Source organism: Falco cherrug, chromosome 2 (assembly GCF_023634085.1).
Source record: "Falco cherrug isolate bFalChe1 chromosome 2, bFalChe1.pri, whole genome shotgun sequence".
NCBI classification, from domain to species: domain Eukaryota; kingdom Metazoa; phylum Chordata; class Aves; order Falconiformes; family Falconidae; genus Falco; species Falco cherrug.
Genome location: NC_073698.1, coordinates 44,816,860 through 44,841,477, shown reverse-complemented (window position 1 = coordinate 44,841,477; position 24,618 = coordinate 44,816,860). Strand labels below are relative to the sequence as shown.

The following is a 24,618-nucleotide window of genomic DNA, read 5'->3' as shown; positions in this document are numbered from 1 at the left end:
ACACCCCTGAGCCTGAGGATGGCAGGGAGTGTGCTGGTGTTCGGTTTAGTGGTAGGCAGCCCTGCAAAGAGCGGGGAGTTGGACTTGATGATCCCTTATGGGTCCCTTCCAATTTGAGATCGTCTATGATGCTGTGGAGAGATGATTTGGAAAATGACCTACATGGTAGTAGGATGGTTAATTTAGGTTTCTCGCATAAACTCAGTTCAAACCTTTTTGCCCTATGAAACCTCCTCTTGTGTTGGCACTTCTGGCTGCCTGGTGACCACACATGGGCCTCAGTTGCAATCTTATGTGAGTGACTCGGTGTCCTTGGTAATCTGATCCTGGGAAGGTGTGGACTGGTCCTGGGCCAAAAAAGCATGTTGACTGTGCCATGTGATCTGTAAACGCGATTGCAGGTTGCTGCTCCTCTGTGGCTTGGTGTGCACAAGTGGGGTGCTGCAGTCCCCTGAACCACAGCTCTGCAGGCTTGGGCGGTTGGGGTAGGAAGGGGGATGTGGCTGTGACAGCATTGCCTCTGCACAAAGCCTGGAAAGCTGGGCTCTGAAGTTGTGATGCATTGCAGGCATTTGCACTCTGTGCTGATTTGTGTGTTGAGATGTAAAGCATCGATTGTAATGTGATTTGTGGTCTTGCTTTGGAGCAAAGCTTACAGACAGATGTTCTTATGAAGAGCTTGCTGGTATACATTTAAGTTTATTTAAGAAAGTTTATTTAACTTCAGTCATCTACTTGAGTATTTTATACTGTTTAGCTGAATCTCCATCTCCTCCAACTCCTAGGTGCATCACAGGTGGTCAGGGGTGATTCCATTCTTGCAGGCTTGTCTTTAACCATCCTGTTGGATTTTGGTGTGCCCCGTAGCAATTTACATCTGTCTTGCTAGTCTGCCTCTCCAGAGTCTCCCTGTGTTATGGCAGAACAGCAGCAGTGTGAAATTTAGTCTTTAGTCTTGTCAGTTTTGGGGCTGACCCCAGGTTTTCTAGACAGGAACACTTTTGCTCTGAAGTGGTGTGAGGTACAACAGCAACACTGGGAGCATTTCTGTAGCTCATTGCTACACTCTATGCTTGCTTGTGTTTGGAAGGGTTTTTCTGCAGTCATGACTTTCAGGTTTTCTTTTTCCTCATAGGGAAGATTAGGTTCTGTAGAACCAGATGACACCCATGAAGGTTTCCTACTCACCAGGTGTGGGCAGATGTGTAGATTTTTCAGTATTTGTGTTCAAAAGAGAATTTTTTCTTTCTGCTCCCCCCCCCGCCCCCCCCCCCCGGCCCCCCCCCCCCGGCCCCGTCAAAATGAAAGTGAACATTCAGGCTTAACCAGGAGGAAATAGTAAACCCACCTTTTTCTACCCAGGACCAGACTGCTGCTTCTGCCAGCTGGCCTCTTTGAGAGAGACAGCGAAGTTGTCAAGCCCATCTATTTTCATCTCCTGACACAAGTGCACTGAAGCAGCTGGAGGTGCAGGCACACAGCAAGCAAGGAAGAGAGGGAGGGTTTTATTTTTCTTCCTTTGCTCCCCCAGCAGCAGCAATTTTTTCTTGCTGATTGACAGCATCACCTTTTCAACCCTGTTGAGGTTTTGGTAGATGAAGGGCTCTGGAGGGACTGGAAACATCTCAGCTAGAAGTGTTGAAGGGGCACCTCAACATTTATCGTCCGAAGGAGCTGGTCTCAGCCTCACATGTGCATGGCTCTGTGTCAGGCAGCAGCCGTTGTTGAACTGACCAGGTCACCATGGGTAGGTGAAATGGTGACCATCAGGGGCTGCAGGCAGCATCCTTGATTTAAACAACAACATGGAATTTTTTTGACCAAGTAAAGGTCAGAAATACCAAAGCTGCTATTAGCTGACTCAGTCCTGCAAGAGATGATCAAAAAAGTGGTACTACTAGAAGTAGGACACACATAATTTATAATTTATCAGCATAAAGGAAAACACATTCAGTACCCTGCTGTGCAATAAATGTATCTGCTACAGGATCGCCAAGGAGTGATAAGGTGCTCTGCTTGTTTTTTTAATTCATCTCTCTCTTTTCACCTGGTTGAGAAGAAAGGTCCTTTTTGTTATTATTATCACTTAATCAAAAGCTTTATCTCATGTGCTTGTACCTGCAGGGTTGGAAGAGTGAACGATGCATAGGACCCTGCCTTGAGGATTACATATTTGCCACCACAGCATATTTAAAGGTGTAGCATGAACTTCATGTTGTGGGCAATTTGTGAAAACTGTTATTTCTGAAACATGAAAATACTAACTGTACGCAGCCTGAAGGAGCAGCCTGGCAGCCTCGGCTGGCTTCAGGAAGGGTCTGGCTGTTCAGGAGGTAAGCACAGAAGTGCTATCTCATTGCAACGTGTAGTTAATGGAACTAGACAGAGCTGTGTCATGACTGCATTCGGGGGTCACGATGGTGAAGGATGCCATGATTCGACCTGATGTAGCAGGGGAGCCGTGGCAGGAAGCTGCCATATTTATAAGAAGCAGGGTAACCACAATGGCCAGCAGCCCTGAAAGATTCCACTGTGGGTTGCGTTATGAATAGCCGGCACGGCTGCTGAAAACTTGGGTTAAAGAAAATTTAAATTCCAGTGGGAGATGCTGTGTGAAGGAGACATGAGTTCTGTCTCCAAATAAGAATAAAAAATTCTGGTTCTGTGTTTGTCACAACTGTTTTAAGGCAGAAATGCTTCAAAGATAAAACAATTCCAAAACACCAATGAATATTTTTTTAATATGAAATTGATATTGGGGAGAAGTGGGGAAAGAGGAAAGTCACGGTCATTTTGGTTTGTTTCAGTAGAAATAGAGAGAATGGGCTCCTTGCAGTCTGCTGCTCGTTTTATACACTCTCTTATCAGTGGTTTTGTTCTGTTGCAAGTGGTTTTGTTTTTGTTTTAAAATGCTTTCTGAAATTGATAGGCTGCATTAGCCTGATTCTGTTGAAATAGTCCTGTCTTAATCATTTGGATGCCACGCAAATACATCTTACTTGCAGCCTGATCTGGAATTTAGGTCAAAACTGGTAAAGAACCTCCCAAGTTCTGCAGTAATTTTTATTTTGTACAGGATATGTATTTTTCTGTGTAATTAAAGAGAAATTAATGGAAGTTACACACCTCAGTCAAGGTTGAATCTACCCTAGTGTGATGTGCCTTCTCCAGTGTAGGTAGATGATATTTATGCATAAAGCATCAGAAGTGAAGTTTCCAGTCCCAGTAATGCTAACGAGTGAGGCATATGGGCCAGGATTTTTGGCTGTTGTGTTATCGTGAAGCAAAGTGTCAGTCAGTTTTGCCTTCTAAACATCATTTATGTGAAAATGGTTTAAGTTGCCAAAGATAAATTAAGAATTTTCAGCCAGGCTTTTTCCCTGCTAAGCTGTTTCTACTGTGATGGAGGCGTGGATTTTGCTTTTATATTATTCCTCATAAGAGGTGGTATTAATCAACTTTGAAAAGAAGTTTTGTTTTCTTTTTGGCTTTTCATTCTGCAGCCTATTAATCTCTTTACTCTTTCTAGTCTTGGGTATCTTTTTCTGGTGCTTTCTATGAATGTTTAAAAGGATACTGAACCTTTGTGGTACCAGGCTCAGTCCTGCTTGTTTCTTCCATGTAAGGACCGACTTCTATGAGATCTCTGCGATTTTGTAGCTCTGAGCTGGGCTTGCCTTGATCCTTGCAGGGCCAAGTACCTGGCTGCCAAAGCTCTGTGTCTTGTGCTGATTCTGCTTTGCCTGTGGCATTGCTCCTTGCTCTCCTCGCCCCTCCTGGGGAGTCAGAAAGGGCAGCCTGTCCCTGCTGCCCTTTGCTAACCTGCCATGGCCTCAGCTGATGGATTGCATAAGTGCTGTGCATGAAATCAGTGCAGAAAGGAAAGCACCGGGGGCGGGGGGAGCGCAGGGTAAATTGCTGCACGTTTATAGTTTAGTTCTCACTTGCTGCTTGTTGGCATCCTGTGTCGCAGGGAAATCTGATGAAACTTCACAGACAGTTAATTCTGAACTTGACTGGTGTTATCTGCTTCCTCAGAGGTCAGGAAAGTGCAGAGCTGAGCTTGTTTTGGTCACCACTAGGGTTGAATTACAAGCATGGCATGTGGGTTGGGCAGGTGATGAACTCTCCAGCTGGGGCAGGAGGAACAAAGAGCTCAAAAATCTGGCTGGTCTGCACCTCATTTTGTAACTGAGTAACTAGATTAGCTCCTTTTTATATCATACCTTGCTCTTGTGCAGCATTTACACCTAATGTGGAGTTACGGGTGGTCTAGATTCATGTTGACTTGGTTAAACGTAGCAGTTGCTTTCATAAAATGTCTTGGTGGGTTATGGAGATGATGATGGCAGTCCCCAAGTCTTGTGGTGTCTTTGTAAGGAACATGGGATTGCCTTACATGCGTGTTTTATGTGTTGTTGTGGCATTTTGGGTAATAAATCTCTCGGGATCAACATGTTTAAGAACCCCTTCCTTTTCTGCTTTTATACCTGTGCTGTTGTGATGAGGGAAGTTACTTGAGCTGGAGTTCTTGCTATGTTAAAAGACAGTTATTGGCAACGTGTTTTCCATGGGGAGCTTTGGACTTTCTGAATTTGCCCAGACCTCTGTTTACTGTAGAAAACAGCACAACCCCCTTGTACCTAGTCCTCCTATGAACAAAGGAGATCACTGAGCATTGTAATTTGTGTGCTAAGAAATTAATTTCGCAGCTGGATTGGTTTTTGTCTTTTGACGAGTTCAGTGAACAGTTCCTAGTTGCTGCCTTGTATCTGTAAATTTACCGGACAGGGGAAGTGCTTGATTGTGAAATTCTGATATTTCAGAGCAATGCAAATGTGTAGGGGGCTGTGATACCATTAAATCTATTACAACAAATGTGTGTATGGAAGAATTAAAGTTCAGAGTGCCTTTTGCATTGACACCTACGCCTCCTGAAAGCCACAAGAGTCTTTTAGGTTTCCTGATTATGTGCTTCCCAGCCTTAAAGACAATCTTTAAGAGAGCAATAGCACAAGTAAAATCTAACCACTTAAAGATGTCTTGAATTGGATGCTTTAACTTCTGAGAAGCCCAGCCTCTTCTGAAAGTCCTGTCTGACAGTGCACGTTTTGTTCCATTTTTTGGTTGTTTTTTTGTGTCTGTAGACTCCAGCAGCTGACAAAGCTTAGCCCATAGGACTCACAGTGGCCCAAGATTGCCCTGCGAGGGAGGTGGAGGTGCATTGAGGGTGGACTGCCTTTCTCCTCCATGCCTATGTCTGTCCAGTCCCCAGCACCAGGGGTGTGGTGGAGCACCTCATCTGGGTGAAGAAGCGTGTGTTTGCTTTCTTGTTGCTGTAGCACAAGTCAAGCAACGGTGCAATTGAGTGCAAAGATCTGGTGGCATTCATTTGGATCGGGGAGATGAGAAATCAACAGGCCTGGAGGATGATCCATTTGAGAGATGGGGTGTCAGGGGGTGTGGGAAATAGGTGATGGGGAGGGATGGGCATGCCACAGGGCATGAGGGTCTCGTGCCATGTCATGTCTATCGATGTCCTCCAGTGGAAATGAAGAGGTTTGCAGTCCCTGTGTGCAGCTGGTCCAAACAGGGCAGGTGAGAGCTGCCTGTGAGAGCCTGAGCTGGTGGTTTTTCAGAAGTAGCAGACACCCATAAGAGGTTTTTCTTTCCTCCTAAGCAAAATTTGTTGAGTTCTCTAATAAACTTCTCTCTTGGCTGTTCCCACCTACCTGCCCAGAGCTTCCTGTTTTGGTATTTAGCTTCAAAAGGCATTCAAGGGCTGGCTGTTTGGGGTCAGAGATATAGAACTTAAAAACAGGCTGATAGACCAGAACAAGACTGGATTTTTAGAAGGCCAAAATGACTTCTCCTATCTGCCCTGAAGTCTGAGGGTAGAAATGTGCTGCATCTTAAGAGCCTGCGTACGGAGAAAGGTAAGATCCATTTGCCAAATCACTGAGCAGGTGGTGGGGAAAACAGAAATAGCAGTAAGGAAAGCTGTGGGTTATGAGCATAGTGGTGCAAGAAGGTTTACTAGTGCAGATCATTACATGAAATAAGATTTTCAGGAAATAAAAAAAAAATATCTTTGAGGGTGTTCTGGTGGTGATAGAGAACAGGAATTCAGTTCTGGACATGGTTACCTTTTTGCCTCTTCCTGCGCTTCAAAATTGGACAGAAAGTTGTAATCTTTGTCTTTTCCAAAGCAAACACTGCTTTCTAGGCATAGCCCAAGCATGGAATAATCTGAGTGAGTGGTAGGAGCTTCTGGAAGTGACTGTGAGAGAGTTAGCATGGCAGTGCTTGTGTGACCCTGTGGTAAAGACCATCTGATTTAACTCCATCATGAATCATATTTCCCACTTTCCTTTCTGAGTGTTTTCTGTTCTGAAGACAGAGAGATTAAACTTAATATTACTTGGTGACCAGAAATATCTCCACTCCAAGTGTTCAGATCAGTGATAAGATAGCCACTTAACAGTTGTGTTATTTTTAGATTACATACAATGCCTGAAAGATGGAATGAAGCCTAAGTGACCCCCTCAGGTCGTGCTGGTGCTTGTTATCAAATACATTGTGGTTGTGTCTTCCTGTTTAGGACTGTTTCCTGTTTGAATGTGGTGGGGTTGCAGCAAGACACTGCTCTGACTTTTTTGTTGGTTCACAGATGCTGAAGAGTGGAAATAGTGAATTATTTTGGGAATGGCAAGAACACGAGGGAGGCAGAGCATTCCTTGTACAGTATGTGGAAAATAATTTAGAAGCTCTGAGCTATGTTTCCAGGAACTCAAATTGTGATTGCCTTCAAATACTAATGGAAAAAAAAATAAGGGCAACTGCTTTTATGGTGAGAGATGGTTGAAATGAAAGGAGCATGTTCAGGGGACTACACCTTACAACCAATAGAAAAGCCTGGAAAAGCTGGATTTTCCCAAATACATTCCTTTTTCCTAGCCTTTAAGAAAACTGAAGATGCGTGTAGTGTATGTTAAGTTTTATACAGCAAGACATCTTGGATAACATGAGCTGTATCTCCTCTTTTCTTGTCCTTTTCAACTTTTCTTGGTTTCCTGCTACAGACAATCTGTTTCCTTAATGATGCTCAGACTCCTCTGGATCTTGCTGCTCCATGCCTCTTTCCTGAGGTCATTCTCAAATCATCCATGTTCTCATCTATCTATCTAAGGATAAACAAATGTGCAGATGCACGTGGGGGACAAAAGAAAGAATAAAATAACTCCAAATCCCCCAAATGCTGCAGTGCACGTGTGGTTTTTCCCAGGAAAGATTGGAGAGAGACTAAGCTTAAGATGACAGATGTTAGTTATGTTTCATTACCTCCTTTTGGAACATGTGGTACTCATGTACTCAGATACTATGGAGCAAAGGACTTGAATTAATTCCATTTGTTTAAATATCCACATATCTTTTACATTTTGCTTGCTTTATGGTTGGCACACTTGAGATTGTTTTATAACTGCATGATCTTTTTTCCTGCCTGGGGCAAACAATTTAAATGTACTAATAATTCACGTAACCCTTTTTGAGACACACATATTTTTTCTTACCTGGGAACACACATGAAAAAAAAAACAACAGCAACCACCAAAGAGCACCAGAATGTTATAAGAGAAGCTTTCTTCTTAGTACATTGGTCTCTGTAGTTGTGAAACTCATTACAAAATAATCACATAAAATTTCTGTGACAAAGATTTGGCTTCTTAATGCCAAAGCATTTCCTGAATTTAGTTGTTACGTAGTCTTTGTCAAAACAGTGGCATTTGTTTTGATTTCAAAGCAGCTCACTCTACAGCTGGAAGAAGTCTGAAACTGTATTTTTGATTCAGGACAAGAAGCTGGAAGGCTAGCGATGCATTCTTCCTTCTGGGACAGGCTTCCTGTAGGAAGCTACTGAACCAGTCCACTCTGTTAATGCTCTGGAAATTAATTAAATTTGGAGATTGTTGCATGAAGGTGGTCTCATGCAGGCTTTATATTTTTTTATATACATACATATATATAAAAATATATAATGTATAATGTATTTATATAATTTATATGTAAGCTATATATCTAATGCTTGATAATTTAAAAAACTGTTTTAGAAATGAATGGTAGTATGCAAGAGAGAAGTACTTTTAATTTTTAAAATGCAAAAACAGCATTATGAGAGCAGCTTACAACTTTATATAATTTATGTCTTGGCTTTTGGAATTCAACGTACATTAGTTGTAGTTCTTATTCTCAGCCATTGTTGAGGGACATGATATGTACTTCAGGGCAGGGAGGTGATGAATAAGAGCTGATCAGGCAGGACCAAGTCTGAAGTCTTGTTTGGATTATAAATAATTTTGGTCAGAACATTCAAAATACTCTTGTTCTGCCTGTTGGACAAAATAAAATGAGTTAAAGCAAAGAGCATCTTCAGACCATCAAGGTATAGGTTTCTGTAGTTAAATTCACAAAATAATAACAAGAAAAAGCTTGCATTTGACAATAAATATTTTAAGAGGTAGGTTCTGTGTATTTCTCTGCATAAATTCCAGATATATAGTAAAGGAGGTGAACGGAAAATAAAAAAGAAAATGCTTTAAAGATAGATGAGGAATAAAAGGAATGTTGTCCTTTTAAGGAAGATGATTTAATCAATAAGTCTATAGGAAAAGTGTATATCAGTACTGTAGCCGTAAAGCAAATACTATTATGTAAGTATTAGTCTTGCAAGTGGGAAAAGTATCTTGCATAGTATAATCCAGTACCCTTTGTAGTGGTATTTGATGCTTGTGCAAGGGCCACTTACCTGCAATGACTTGACCTGAACTTTTCCTTCTGGGGCTAGTCCTTTTGCCAAGCATACCTGGAAGATTGCTGTGAGATCTGTGCTGAGCTCTAGAAGCCTGTCTTCCCCTGCTTTTGGCAGTCGGGGGAGCCTTGGGTGATGGCTTCAGATGTGCTGCTGCCCAAAGGTACCACTGACCAGATGCCTGCATTTATGATCAGAGGATGTCTGTGAAGTCTAGCAATGCCCTCCTTGTATGTTCTCAGGACACCTACTGTTACATTCCAGGGGCAAAGCTGCCAAATTCTTCATCTTCAGGAAGCCTTTGAGTTCCTTTCCCATGATTTTGTAATTATTTGTAAACATCCTTAAATGTTCAGCTTGCATGGAAAGTAGGGGGAGGTGGATCAAAGAAGCAGCGGGAGTCGAGGAGAGAAAAGGGAATCGTAAAATATTACCAAATCAGTATTTGCTGGATATTAGTAAAACACATGTCTTATGTCATGCAGCATGAGTTTATTTTCAAATGGATTTGAAGCAGTTGCAGAATCTTGAAACTACCAGGTATAGACTTGTTTCACCTAACTATGTGCTGGAGGCTATGTCTACACAAGCAGGTGATCTGGAGCAGCAGGAGCAGATGGAAGTGATGAGAACAGTTGTTATTGCAGACCCTTATGACCCCACTGGGTGTTGGAGTACATTTGGTGTGCAGCTGGAGGGGGGCTTCTGGTTTAGTTTCCTCCAGAAGCAACCTCGTTTGCGTGCACCATGGCTTCACTGGGAACCAGGGTAAATTGATAGCCCAAGCCAACGTGCTGGTACAGAGGTGGCCTCTGTGTTGCAGGGTCTGTCCAGAGAGTGACACATCTCCAGGGGCAGTTCAGCTCTTCTGTCTTTGTTTTCATTTGATATATTTGAAACTTAGGGTCAACAAACTCCTAATTAGGGTAATTTGACATTTACAGCTTATGTGAAATAAAGCTCAACTTAGCTGCTTGAAGAGTGGTAGAGATTGCTCCTTTTGACACAAGGTTTGTGGACCTGTGTTATAACTCCTTGTTCTCAGGTACTGCTTCAACAAAAGATTTGTTGCACACTAAATTTTCTGAAGCTTAGAGCACACCCAAATTCAAAGCAGAATGCCGCTTCTCTTTCTTAGAAAGGGAGAGATCTCATTTTATTTATTTACTCTGCTCTTGGTTTGTGGAGTGATGTCTCTTTATCTGGCATCCTTGTTTGGCCTGGATATTCCTCAGGGCACAATGATGAATCATTCATCTCTGCATGAGGTGAGACACTTTCTTTTTTAAATGAACAATATTGTGGCAGAACTTGTGCCTTTTTTATTTTTTCCTTGGGAATTGCTGCTGCGTAGAAAATCAACCGAATAGGATATAGATACAGAAGAGATGAATCACCCCTTGCTGTGTACCGGACGATGTCACTGTGGGAGTTGCAGTGCAATGTGCCATGCAGGTGCTGTCCATTTAGGATGTAACCATACAAAGGACCATCATTCCAGGTCCTCTCGCTTGGGGGCTTTGTCCCTTTGACACCTGGAGGGTCACTTAATTTCCTTCTTTATTTTTCACATAGCCTACAAGCAGGATGTGTTGCCTTATAGTGGATCCTGAATAGATAATTAGGGTTTTAGATGCCTTTTATAATTTGTGGATCTGTTGATCGTGTCACGATCACTTGGTCTCTTGTCTTTTGCAGTCTAATAAATGAGGGGTAGAATTGTATAATTGTGGGCTTACATCATAATTTGTGTGCAATTTGTACCCCTGGACCCAAGGGCCAGGGAAAGGCAATGAAATAGTCATGAAGGGCTTAAAATGATTTGACTTAAATCTGACTGCAAACAGTTAATGCTCGAAGGGTGCTGCAATAAGAGTATATTCTAGTTTTCTAAATGTATAACCTTGCAACATGGCTAGTTACCTTAAAATTCCATTGCCTATTACATGCAAATTACATTCTTTTGTGTGCGATGTGCAGTTTTTCTTAGTGCAAAAGAGATTGATTGCCAAAGTGGGGATACCTTTCACATCTGTGAGTTTTAGTTCAGATCAAAAATGAAATAAGCCACACGTGTTCAGAGTGGACATGTGTGTGCATCATAAATACTGCCGCACAGGCTGGCCTGCCTTGAGAATTAAGAGCTCCTTTTTTTTCATAGGAGGGATTCAGTGCTAAAATACTAGTATTTCATAAGCACCACAGATTTAGTCTCAATTGCTATTTTTGTTTTTAAAATTCCCAAATTATTCTCAGTGGAAAACTTTCTGTAAAAACTTTTTTTAAAAAAAATTTATATGTATGTTACAATTTTAAATTTTTATAGCTTCAAGATCTGAAGGACTGGAGTTGTCTGGCATTTTTCCAGCTAGTCCAGCTGTCTTCAGAGGGCAAAGTGTGGGCTCCTTTGTTAAATCCATCACTAAGAGAGTCAAAGAAACGGATGGTGGCTGTGTTGAGGGGTTTATGGTGTGAGTACTTCCTGCCTTTTCATCTCAACCTCCCAAAATTCTCTCTTCTTCCAGGGCTTTCTTTTTTTGTGCCAGATTTCCTGGGTGTTCAGGTATGCCAAGCCTGGGGTTGTTACACTGCTGCTGTCTCAGGAGCTGTCGGGAGAGTGTGAGCTCCTGTTGCATCTTCCTTGCGTATTGGTGCTGCTCTGATACGGCTGCCTGCAAAAAAGCATGATGTGGGCATTGTCCCAAGGGTCTCTGGCTACCAGAGTGGGCTCTGAGTGTCCTCTGGAAAGGCAGGAGGAGCCTCCTCATCTTTTGGTCATAATGCAGGAGGGATAGGATTTCTGAGACTTGGTAAGAGCACGGGTGAGTATGGGACAGGGGCTCCCAGGTGCTTATTTGACATGGCTTACTTGGAGGTATGGATGAGCAAATAAAAAGACTAAAGCAAGCAGTGAGCTGCCGGTGTGGACACTTCAGTAAACACAGGCGAGAGAAATCAATTTTTCACAAATGAAAGAGGAGAAAAAAAATCAATAGGGAAAGGACTGTTATTTTCAATTTAAAGCCAGAGGAGTTGCAGTTTGATCTCAGAGTTCATGCTTTCCTGTTCTCATTCACATGTTGCACGGCTCTGTTATTGAAGAACTGTAGACTGTGTTGTATAGAGATCATTAAATATAAATGGCTGAAAGAATATGAAATGCTCCCCATCCTTATTTATTTATTTACTTGTCTTGTCTGCTTGCAGATACTTCTCCTGCTGTAGTTAACTCCTGTGGATGCTAGTTCCCTGTACAGGAGTATTGGAGTGCATTGAGCTTTCACTGTGAAGTCCACCAGCCTTCTCCTCATGCATGTTTTGACAATATTTAAAGCACACGAATCAAACTGTAGTTATTGATCTGTGTTTGTTTCTCTTCAACAGACTGATTCCATCTGGCTACCTGATGGTGAGAGTGCCCCACAAAAACATGACCAATGTTTTAAGTAGAAATAGAGAATTTGACTTTGAAGTACTATCTGTGTGAGGTCTGGTAAATACAGTGTGAGAGGACCCAGGTGGGATGCAGAGGACCATCTTGTCTCCTCTTGGTGCAGCCTGCTGTAATGGCAGGGCAGAGTGCCAGTTTTTTATGTAAAAAATAAAAACAAAACAGTATTTTTGGCTGATTCCTATTGCTAGATTACACATTGCCAAATGCATGTCTACTAGTGTTAACTGTGTGAGAGCTGTGCTACCTTGCAAATCTATTTGTGTGGAGACTTTGCCTGGTAAGCAATAGGCAAAACCATGTACTGATGCAAAGACTCTTAACTTATTAAAGGTCTGCAAAAGTGGAGGGTTTGCTTCCAAACAGGTGCTTGCTAGCTCTTGGCTCTGTTGACATCTCAGCAGAGCAAGCAGAAGCAGTCATTAGGAAGGTACTGACATGTTCATGAGCAAAACTACACGTCTTTACTATAGATTGAAGACAGTAATAACTTTTTTCTAGTATTTTTAAAAACTTAATTGGGTTCATTTCTCTGTTGTGTGTATGACTCCAGCTGTGCTAGTACAAAAGTGTGTCGGGAGATGCACCCACACCCACTAAAGGCTTAGAGGTGGATGGGAGAAATAAGTGTCCTGTCCTGGGTCAGTTAATTTCTTTGCAAGAGCAGCTTACAGCTTAAGTGCAAGCATACCAAGAGCAGTTGTGCTGAAGGATGCTAGAGTGCGTGTGTTTTTATATGCATGTCTGTATGTACATATGTGTATGTATTTGTATATATTTATACATGGATATGTGTATGTGTGCATATATGAATATGAAATACAACAGTAAGGGAAGATGACCTAGGTTTATTTCATTCAACTTTTAACACCTGATGGAGACAGTTTGCTCAAGTAAAGGTGTAGTCAGAACAATGCTCCTGCTGTGGTCAAGGGAAAGGTAAAAAGCCCTTCTAGATCTGAGGCAGGCTGTGGCAACCTCCAGAGACGTCTGTTCCTGTGTAAACTGGGGGGAGGGAGCATCTAGGCCACCTTGCTTCCCCGTCTGAGTACTTCAATTAGATGCCTGACATTAGAGGGAGGCAGACATAGACCATGATGGCAAAAAATAATGTGAAAGGTAGTATTTTCAAATCATCTGAATGAGACAACTAAATGTGACTCTAGCTCTCAATGGGATGTGTCTGAATGGCTGAGATGCTCTTGAAAATGCCTCTCAAGCTCAGATGTAAGGACTTTTGAGCTAAACCAGTGAGAGGCTCACAAATTGCAAACCAATTACCATGCGAGACATTGTGCTCCTGTGTTCCAGGAGCTCCGTAATAGGACTGTGCAAGCCAGGCAAGGCAACTTTGGATTTTATAACATACTGTTTCAGCTACTACCCCAAAAACGGGCTGCCCCAACCTCACACCATCATAGGTTGCTGTGATCTGCTCAAGTATGTTGTGTATTAGTGTGTTACCATTCCCTAACAGGGAATATTAGACCTGAAGGGAGGGTAACCACTGCCTGGGGCAGTTTCAGCAGCCGTGGGGCAGCTCTTCAGCAGTGGTGGTTGAAGGATATGTGCTCAAACCATCAGTTGTTTGCAAGTTACGTTGCTGCGTGGAGTGTGGTTGGAAATCACAATTGTCTCATGTTTCAAAATCACAATTGTCTTGTGTTTCTCTCCTGCCTTTGGCAGCTTCTTGAGGCTATGCAACTTTTCTGTCCCTGTATGCGGGAACACTTCTGAAGCGAAGTGTGAATCTGGTGCATTGACTGAGGGAGGGTTGTTGCAGGAAGAACCCTTGTCATGCGGTTTGAGGAAAGGTTGCGTTATTGTTCTGGAACCTTTTGGCCAGGACGGCAGGAAGATATGAGACACAAACACGGAAGGAATCATAGAATCATAAAATAGTATAGGTTGTAAAGACCTATAAGATCGAGGCTAACTGTTCTTTGTAGATACTCAGACTGACATTTTTAGGGGATTCTTTTATTATATACATATGTGCTTGGGTGGGAAAACAGCCAACGAAGTTGGAAGAAGTCAAGATATTTGCTAGCTGGACAGCAGAAAAAAACATTAGTGTGCCAGACCCAGAGCACTGCTCCAGTTCTAGGTGAGGTAGATAGTGGAGAAAATAAAACTAGCCCAAGGCTTTAAAAGCAGTCCCCAGCTTTAATCGTCTGTGGTCAGGTAGGGATTGGAGAAAGCAGGAAAATCTCTAGGATGGTACTGATCTCTTGCTGCAGAGTTTGACTCCTTCCTCTGAGGTTGCAGTAGTCGCCAACAGAAAGTGCTTTCAAGAAATTGAAATAAAGCAGAAGCCTGCATGGTGGGAGGGTTCCCATGCCCCCCTGCAGAGCTGGAACATGGGTGCAGTAGATGTTATTTCCTCTTTCTGTCTTCCTGCTGGTTTGCAAAAACTCTAAACAGAAATACTAATATGATGAAAGTACTCCTACCAGTTCTATCACCTATTTATTATGTTTATAAATACAGAACATCACCAGATATGTATAATGTAAAAGTAAGGAAAGCAGAAGCATTGAAGCTGAGTAGCTTGAAATTTTGCATTTCTCTGAATTTTTCTATCCTCCCATTTCTTTGAACACTTTTAAAATCTGTTTTCGTATCTGACTCATCTTCATTCTAGTGGCTCATTCACATTTGTCTGATGTTTTCTGTTTATGGCTCACTCACCTTTTTGTCTCTCTTTCCATTCTGGTCTCTTGCTCATGAGTATGCATGTGCAAGATGCTCTTCCAATTTAAAAACAATAGATGCAGCTTGTCTTGATGACTTCACTTCCTGACAGTGGTCGACTCACTCGGCTTTCTGATCCAACAGATTCTGTAAAAACAAGAGAAGTGGGGGAAAAAAACCCCTACACCCAACCAAACAACAACAACAAAAATTATGTTGTTCCCTCAGAGGAGTATTCTGAATCTTCTTAACGTACTTAAAATTTTCATACTGAAAGAGCTGTAGAAGATTACACCATTTCTTTTGGATTTTCTCTCTCCATCACTTACCCCATTCTTCCTCCTTTTGCCCACCACTTTTTACTTTGCATGTTCTGTTCTTTTCCTCATGTACATCCTTCTAGTGCTCTTTTTCTTCCTTTGTCCATCCTTTTTGTTTCCTGGAAGGAGGTTATATTGCTACTGTTCCTCCTGTCCCTGAAGTAACTGCTCCCACTTGCCATGTTCCTCTTTCGGCTTCCTTCTGTTAGTGTAAGACTTGGAGACTCCTGCTCTTCTGCTGCTCTTCTGTAGCTGTGTTCCCTGTTGCATGGCTGATGTGCTTGGTCTGTTCATCTTCCTTCAGGAAGAAATTTTGGGAGTGCCTAGATGCTATTGAAAATCAGAGTATTCTTACATCCTGCTGAAATTACTGCCCTAGTGGCTGGTTTTGAATCTCCAGAGAAGGATCTGATCTAATTACAGAGAAAGACAAGGTTGCCTGGTATCTTGAAATGATGGTCATACAAGGCACGTGTGGGGCTTGACTAGAATTAAGGACTTCAGGGAATATCCAGGTGCATGAAACAGCTCTGCGAAGGTGGAACTGCCTTTGGTGTATGGCCAGTTATGCTGCCCGTTGCTTCTCAGTGCCCTCTGGAAGAGCAATCTCTTGTTCCTGGCTGGGAGAAGCTGAACTTGAAGCTCACTGACCTGGGAGGAGCAGGTTAGTCTTCCCTGCAATTCCTGACAGGTGTGAAGTGTGGTGCTGACCCCCTGTTCTGTTGCTGCTGCTTTGTTTTAGCCAAGAAGGGTAAAACATTGTCAGCTCTCCTCAAGTGAGTAAAGTTTGTTCTTCGAGTGTGGGAACTGCAGCTGTGGTACCTTGTGCAGAGTATTTGGGTTTAAGACTGGCCTTATTTTGGTGCATTAGTAGTTCACTAATTCTGGTCAGCTCTTAAAAGTGTGGGTGAAGGCTTCAGTCCTGCTTGAAGTGCCTCTCTTTGCAAGCATAAAGACCCCATCATAGGCTTCTGGGTGCCAGACCTTGAGGATCAGGTGCTGCGAGCTTGGAGCTGTGGTGGGGAATGTGTGGACACTGCCATGTACTGGATCTGATCTTCAGGTCTGTTTGTAAGTGCCAAGTAATGCTTCGCTTCCATAAACTGAGTAGCTGTCCCTTCTAAACATTGGAGTTCATGGTACCTTTTTGTTTGTGGTTCTGATATTAGAAGGTAGTTGGGGAATGAAAAATCATTGGGACAAAGTCAAAATCAAGCAGTTTGATCTGTAGTTTGAAGGGTACTTCATTGCAAGAAGTTGTTTTTTTTTTTTTTTTTTTTTAAAAGAAGCTTTTAAAATGAAAGCTGAGATAAGCACTATCAGTGAAAGGACCTTAAAAAGGTTGCAGCCAGCAGTCATAAAGATAGGACATGTATGGAAGTGATTGTAGATAATGTTTTACCTTGAACTGTCCATTTCTTTTTATATTCTTACTGTAAAGGTTTTTCATTATATTAGGTAGCTGAAAACCCATATTTCTTTTACCATCTCTAGTTAAATGTCTTCATGCTTCCACTAGAAATCCGTGTCTTCAGAGACTGATAATTCTCAGCTGTAAAAATGTGTTCTGAACAGAAACTTAGCTTAGGCTATCTTAACAAAATTAAAAATAAAGTCACTTCAGGTATAAATTATCTTCTGCCAGTAGAAAACAAGTTAACAGGACTGGAGAAGATACACTGTACTGCAAATAAGTCTGCTATATGATAGAAATGGTATATTGTCCAGAAAAGGAAGCTAATGGTCTTTATGTTATTGAAATTAAAGTGTTGCCCAGTGATAATGGTAGCTTTCAATTAACCTTGGGTGGATCAGTTTTCTTAAATAAGTGTTGACTGTAGAGACTATGCTGAGGTATTCCTAGATGAGTGTGAGAATGTGTGATACATGGGCTTAGCAACTGCGTCTGGGATGCTTCTCTCATTTGCTGTTCCTACAAGCAAATCTTTGAGGTTTCATTGTAATTTTATTTTCTTTTGCCTTTATAAACACACACAGAATTTAAATATTCCCTTTGTACTGCCTGCTGTGATACACGGTGCAGGTGAACATTCAAACACATTCACTTGTACAGAAGCAAAGTGCTGAAGTCTTCACAGTATATCCTACCTCTAGTCTTTGACTGTCTGGTCTTTATTAAAGTGCCTGTTGGCATCGTATCTGACACTTAAATAGCACTCATGGGTTAACCTAATTTTCTTTTGATGCATGTCTGTAATGTAAAGAGAAAGAGTACTGAGAAATAAAAATACTCCTGTGGACTCTTCATCTCCTTTTTATGGAGAGTTCTCTTTGTTTCACTCACTGTTTTGGGAGTGCAATTACATTAAGGATTGATCCCACTGAATGAGGAAATGTATATAGCTCTGTCAACAGTAGATGAGTCCTGAGATGATTCCAAAATTGCAGGAAAAATGAAATGGTTATGGGGCCACAGAACATGATCCTACCAGCTCTTGCTGACGAATTCCTGACATCTCTCTCTATCTTGATACGCTAATCAAAAGTGTGTTGTCTTATGTTATTTAAAAATTCTGTGCGAAATTATTGAAGAATGTCAAAATTCTAGAAAGCATTTCAGTTCTGCAGTAACAGTCAGCAGTTGGTATGTTGTCCCGTTTGTCCACTGGATATAGTTTTGATGAGACAGACTTGGCAAACCCTGCATCTCACTATGCCAGAAGCAGTGGTCTCCACCTCCCCTTCTCCTTCCATTTGTACTCCCTTCCCTGGCTAGTTCCAGTATGATTCAGCCTCTGGGCAAGCATATTCAGCTCACTAATCTGGCTGAAAATTACTTATTTTAAAGTCAGTTATAGTTTTGCCTGCTTGGTGACCTTAGTTCTCCGAAGTATTCAGACGAACATCAGAGGTGGTGAACCTCTCATGAACCAAGAGTCAGTGAGGTGAATCCAAAGTGGGGAGGGGGGAGGAAAGAGCTGGTGGCACCACACCTTTAGGTGTGTTCATCTCTTTTGGTTAACTGTACCCTCCGCCAGGAAATGTGATTGTCTTCTCCTGCTAGAGTTGCTGTTGCATGTTACGGCTGAGGAAGTTGTGGCTGGGGCGCACAGAGGTGGTACGGCATGAAAAACAGGACTGTGGTTGGCGACTGCTTGCACTGGGTCTGGATTATTCCTTAGATATTGCGTTCCGTGATGTGTTATGATTTTTAACTTGATAAAAAGAAATAGGGTGTTAAATTAAGTATGAATTAAGGAATGCAAGAAAGAAAATAATTGAAATTAAACCATAGTTGTTTTTCTAAAGGTCTAAAATTTCTTTCGTCTGTTGGATACATCTCAGTCTATGTCAAGATGTAGTCACAGTCAGAACCTATTCCTGGGTAAACTGTATGACAGCAGTGATTTTAATAAGGGACCTGATGCTTGGAGATGATGAGTAAGCCTTTACTGGACTCTGAAACAGCCCATGCTCCTGACTTCAGTGGGTGACCTGGGCACTTTGCACAGTCGAGTTGCATATTTGTGTATGGAAAAAGGAAATGCTGGGTCTCTACATTGCTAATGCATTATCTTGAAAGATTGGCAACAACTTTGATACTAAAAAATTGAGCTAAACTGACAGATGCAAGTTTTTTTTCCCTACTTCAGGCTATATTTATACAGTGTAATCATAATAAAAAGTGTCATAAATCTGTAGGGTTTTTTCTCTTGTTTTCAGTGAAAGCTAATATGTAAAGCTCTACTTGCTGTTCTTCTCTTAATGCTTTTATGACTTACTGGTATAAGAATAAACTTTTAAAATACTATGTTTTCCACCTCAAAATCTGTGAGTGTGAAACTGGCTTTGTATTTTATGAACAGTATAACAATGAATCTGGATTGTTAAAGCTTCTTAGGCAACATGTATTTATCCTCCCTCCTTCTATCCCTCCCCTGGAGAATGTGGGTTAAAAGTTAAAACATCTAAGTCTTGTGACTCTGTTTTGACAAAGAGGATGCTTTGCTTTCATGTTTGGGTTTTCTCTCATGTTTTTTCTTTTTCTTTTTGGGTTTTTTTTTTTTATTATTATTTTTCCCTCTCTCCCTCAAGCTGTATATTGTCTTTAGCATGTGACTTGATCAGTTAAAAAATAATATGGTGTTTCTCTTTGAAATTACAGTTACATTGCAGGGATGGCTATGAGACAGAGTGCTAGATATTTGTTGTGGACTTTGGGGGTTTTTTTCCTTACTATTCGTTGAGTACCACTGCTAGTTGCTTGGCTGCTGTTTGCTTTCACAAAAATGTTGAATGCTGAGTATCCCTAGTGTGATGCAACACGGAGGAAGATATAGTTGCTGGCCCTTGGGCTTTTGCTGTGTGCACCTGATGGTGTAGTTCGTGGGGAGCTGTGCTGGTGAGCATCTGTTGCTGATGGTGGTGGGGGCTCTGGAGAGATGACTGGAGGTGCTGTGCAGGTAGTGAGCTGGATCAAGACAGAACTCCTTGCTCTTTTCCAGATATTTCCCAATGACAGATATGTCCCACGACCTGAAACCGAGGGTGACCTTCATGATTTACGGTTGAGGTGCTGGCAGAATTTTCCACAATCTGCTTTGTGTTCCTTCTGTCTGCTTTTATATGAAATGAGGCACACCACTGCAAAAAAAAAATTTCAGATGTTGCTGAAAAGCACTGTTTTAGTGTGGCATTATGAAGTATTTTGGAACTGAGATAAAACCTGGACACTGCCTTATTTTTCCAGAAGGGAGAAACTATCATCTGAGGTTTCCCCAGTTTCGAAGGGAAAAGGGAACTGAATGTGTCCTCTGTACAAAGTGCAGTCTAACTTTAGCATGAAAGTATAGTAATATTTGTGGATTCCTTATGTTATTCTGCTGATGTAATCTGTGGAGTCCTGGGTGATTAATATCATGTATGCGTCTTGGTGCTTCATTCACAGATGATAGGAAACTACAGAAATCTGTTCTTCCTTCTGTTTCATCATGTGATTCATATTCTTAGTTTGTACATAAAAATCTGAAACTTGAAATTTTGTTTTGGAAGATACAAAGTATCTCAGATGGGTTGTAACATGCTTACATAAATGTACCGTGTGTGTGTGTGTGTGTGTGTGTGTGTAGAAGAAAAAAAACCCAAACTGGTAGAATGATTATTTGCTTTTCCTGTCTTGAAAGTTTACAAAGTCTGTGTCAGAGCAGTTGATCCAAGCTGCTGAAGTCCCCTAGATGATGTCTAATAGTATGTGCTAGTGATAGCGTGTGATTTGGGGCTCAAGTAATGCAGCTGAAAATATACTGTCACTTTTCTGGTGTCTGTGTCAGATCTGGCAATAACTGTTGTTACACTAGTGGCCATCATGTGGGAAGAACAGGAAACCCGTAGCACAGGAACTGTGCGTATTATGGGAAAGTCGGAATATCCCTAAACAGTGAGAATTCACTATGTGAACTGTATTTCTGTAGTGTACTACTTAAATGTGAAGCTGCTGGATTTTTTACCTCTTCAGAATACCATGAACTAATCGGAGGTTTCAGGATGTGTTAGCAACTACATATAAATACACACTATATATATATATATATGTTTATATGCACACACGTATGCATATTTATGATTAGGAGTTCTAAAGAAAAATCGCTATTTTTTTAACAGCTGAGAAGGCAAATAGAGTTTTGGAGGTGTGTTGTGGGTTTTTTTGGTTTGTTTTTTTTTTTTTTTTTCTTTCCACTTACAAGAATGCTAAAACTTATGTAAGGCTCCCTAGTTCAGTTTTTTTCCCCCTGAATTCTGGGTCTTAAAAATTTGTGTCACTGGAATGGGATCCCATGTTCTCAGAAAATGTATTGCTGAAGTTGTAATGGTTGGAGAAACCTAATATACACAGGAGAAGACTCAGAATGGTAGACAGACGTAGGTTGGAGGGGATCTCTGGAGGTTATTCATTTGGTCCAGTCCCTTAAAGCACAGTGAAATTCAAAGTTGATTCCAATGTCAGAGTTTGAGGTTACTCTGACCTTTGTGTAATCAAGTGTTAAACATCACCAAGGATGGCGATTGTGACCTTTCTAGGTGCTTTGTTGCAGCGTTTGATGACCTTTACCATAAAAACCTTTTCCGATTTCCTTAATGGCCAGTTCACATGCTGCTGATGTATCCATTACCTCCTGTCCTGTTTCTGCATACCTCTGGGAGGAGTTGGACTCTGTTGTGTGTCCCCTGCCCCACGCAAGGCTTTTTTTTCTCCAGGATGAACAGCTCAGCTGTCATAGCCTGTCCACAAGCACCATGTGCTCCAGCCCTTGTCCGGCTTGGTGGTCTGTCCTGGACTCCTGGTGTGTTCATGTCTGTGTTGTATGGGAAGCCCAGGACTGGATCCAGCACTCTGCGTGTTTTACCAGTGCTAAACAGAGAAGATTGATCACTTCCGTCAACCTACTGGTGATGCTTTTCCTAATGCAACCCAGGATGCTGTTGGCGTTCTTTGCCACGAGGGTCCATTTCTGGCTCATCGTCAACTTTTTGTCCTTCAGGACCCCAGCTCCTTCTTTGCAAAGCTGCTTTCCAGCTAGCTGGTCAGCCTCCAACACGTACCGGTGCATGGAGTTACTCCTTCCCAAGTGCAGGACCTGCTGTTTGTTTTTGCTGAATTTCACAATGTTCCTGCCAAACCATTTCTCCAACTTGCTGAGATTCTGCTGAATGGCAGTGCTGCCCTTGAGTGTGCTTCACTGTTTCTGTTTTTCTGTTGTTACTTGCAGACCTGCTGAAGGTGCGCTCTATCCCATCCTATCAGTTTTAATGAAACTGTGTTGTGGTATTGGCACCTAGAAATTGGCTACTAGTAGGATTTTGAGTGGCTGGTGAATGTATTTTGAGGCCAGTGGTCCAGCTGGTTTTCAGCCTACTTTGTAGCCCAGTAATTGGAGGTGAAGGACAATTTACCTGGTGTACATAATAAATCATAGAGGGTTTCATACTAGTAATATTTCTCTTATAAATCTTCCAGATTTTTTTACGTATAATCAGAAGAATGATTCATTCCGGCACCTCTGTTTCCCTCAATCTTAAGGCTTTCACTGCTTCTCTGCTTCTGTCAGCCACCTGCAGGATGCTTGTTCAGCTCATATTTTCTTAACTCCCCGTAGACCTTCCTCCCCTGTATTCCACCTACAGAATACCTGCATGTGGGGTAGTTACGGGAGGTAGTCTTTGCTTTTGAATGTTGTGGTATTTTGCTTCATTTTACTGATGCTTTGTCCTATCCCCTTCTTTGTCCATCATGTGCTGAGACCTCTCTTTTGCATTATTTCTTCTTCGCTTTACTCTAGATAGCAATTTTACTCTTTCTCTTCTAGACCTCACATCTATTATTTTATTTTTCTGGTTTTCTTTTTAAATATAAATGAACATGAACATTTCTGTCTTCATCATGCTGCTTCCTTGCACCTCTCCCTGCACAAAGTTTGCAACTTTGGTGGCAGGGCTTCCTGTCGGTGTGGGAAAGAAAACCTGATGCTTGAGCTCGTTCACACAGGAAGGAATTGCTAAAAATGGCAAAGCCGGGGCACTGGAGTGTGAGTTGAGCAAGCAAGCAAAAATTCACAAATACACCTGTTTTAAAGTCAATAAGAGTGCACGGTCACAAAATAGCAATCTGTTGCTGGACTTACCTGCTAATACGTGAAAAGAATCTCATTAAAATATATTAGACTTACACAGAGAAGTGAACAGAGCAAAACAAAAAGTAGAGCATAGTTTTTAATTTGATGTATTTTGTAGAGTTGCTTAGTCTTTTTAAAGAGATGCTGTGTATAACCCTGGTTTTACACTCTAGGGTTTAATGTTTTCTTCTATGGTGGCAGTAAGCTAGATGGTGTTCACTGTCATTAATACTCCTTTGTTTCCATTTCTGACAAGCAGAGAAAATGCAAATGCAGTAGGGCAAGTTGCAGTAAATGTGTATGAATTTCTCTTCTCTACTTTTCAGTGGCACTTGAGTCTTCTTTTTTCCCTCTTGCTATTTCCTTTCCATTCCTGTTATTTTGCCCTTGTCTTTCACAAGTGTATATTGATGTTTGTTACTGCTTTTAACAACATTGTTTTCTTATGTGACTGTAACATATAAGGGAAAGTAATTAAAAGTTATGTAATTGTTCCCTATAGTTGAATGCTTACGATAATGGGTTTATTAATACCTCTTTCAGACAGTGCATCCCTGTGGCACAGTACACGAGTGAGACATTCTGACTGACCACATTAGAGTATATCTAAATGTCTAGGACTCTTACCGCTAAAACTATACTAACCTTGTAAGATCAAATTCTAACAAAAAAAGAAAGTAGTCTGCAAGGGTTTGCCTATGCAATAGAAAAAAAATCTGATACTACTTGTGGTGACTCTATGGGTGTGACTGACTGGATGTAACTAAATCCCAAGGCATCAGAGGGAGTTAAAGTGTCTGTTATGTAGTAGTAACACTTTCTGCATGTGGATAACTTGGGGGTGTTTACGTTTCCGTGTATTCTTTTACTGTACTAAAATGGTTTTTATTTTAGTGGTGAGAATAGTGTTATTTTGAGTGTGTTCACTGCTGTTCATTGCTAACATATAGCCCATGTACAGGTTTACACTTACAGATTTACATTTATGTCTTTTATGTACCTTGAGTTGACATGCATTGAAATAAAAACATACATTATACATGGACCAAGTCCTTTTGTATTTCACTGGGGATCACAACCAGATCACTCCCTAGTTAGCTCCAACGACATAGATGTGCCAGTATTAGAGTTCAGCGGATGCCAGAAACTTTCTCTGACTAGGCTTCGCAATAGCCTTGCCTCTCAGAAAATAAATTCAGCGAGGGGAGTGGGGACTTCTGCATGAGCGAACTGCCTTTTGCTACTCCTGTTTGTTGTTTTTGGGGGCACAGGTTATAAAGCTTGTGTACAAACCTAGTTTTTAAGAAACTGGAGGACTGATTGCTATCATGTATGGGTTGTTTTCTTCCGTTTAAAAGACTGCTATATTACTTCATATCATACTTAGGAATGGAAATGTATTTTTCTGACATTCCCTCTTGTTCTTGACAGCTAAACCTTTGATAATAATTCATACTGCTTTTCATCTTTAAAACATTTTGCAGACATCATCTGTGATAGTTTATCTGCAAAACATCTGTAAAAGGCATAGATTTTACTGGAATTAGTCATATTTTGTGGGGGGTTTAATCATAATTTTCTCTTGAAAAATGTTTACTTTATAGATGTCTGTCGGAACAATTGAAGTAAATATCAGAGCTCTTGGCAAACCCCAAGCCTGTGCACACTGACTGTTTTTATTCTATTTGTGGCCTTGGTGTTAAGTTAAAGCAGATG

The 24,618-nt window shown here is 41.4% G+C and overlaps 1 protein-coding gene across 8 annotated transcripts in view; it reads left to right on the top strand.

Moving 5' to 3' along the window:
* KLF12 (KLF transcription factor 12) overlaps positions 1-24,618 on the top strand; it is a 246,910-nt gene that overhangs the window by 31,014 nt on the left and 191,278 nt on the right. Inside the window, exon 1 of one of the 8 annotated variants that reach the window (XM_055703200.1) lies at positions 5,773-5,936. The exons of the other annotated variants lie outside the window; for them this stretch is intronic. The gene's annotated coding sequence lies outside the window, so the exon portion shown is untranslated. Of the gene's footprint in view, positions 1-5,772; positions 5,937-24,618 lie in introns of those variants that run through there. 8 annotated transcript variants of the gene reach the window in all.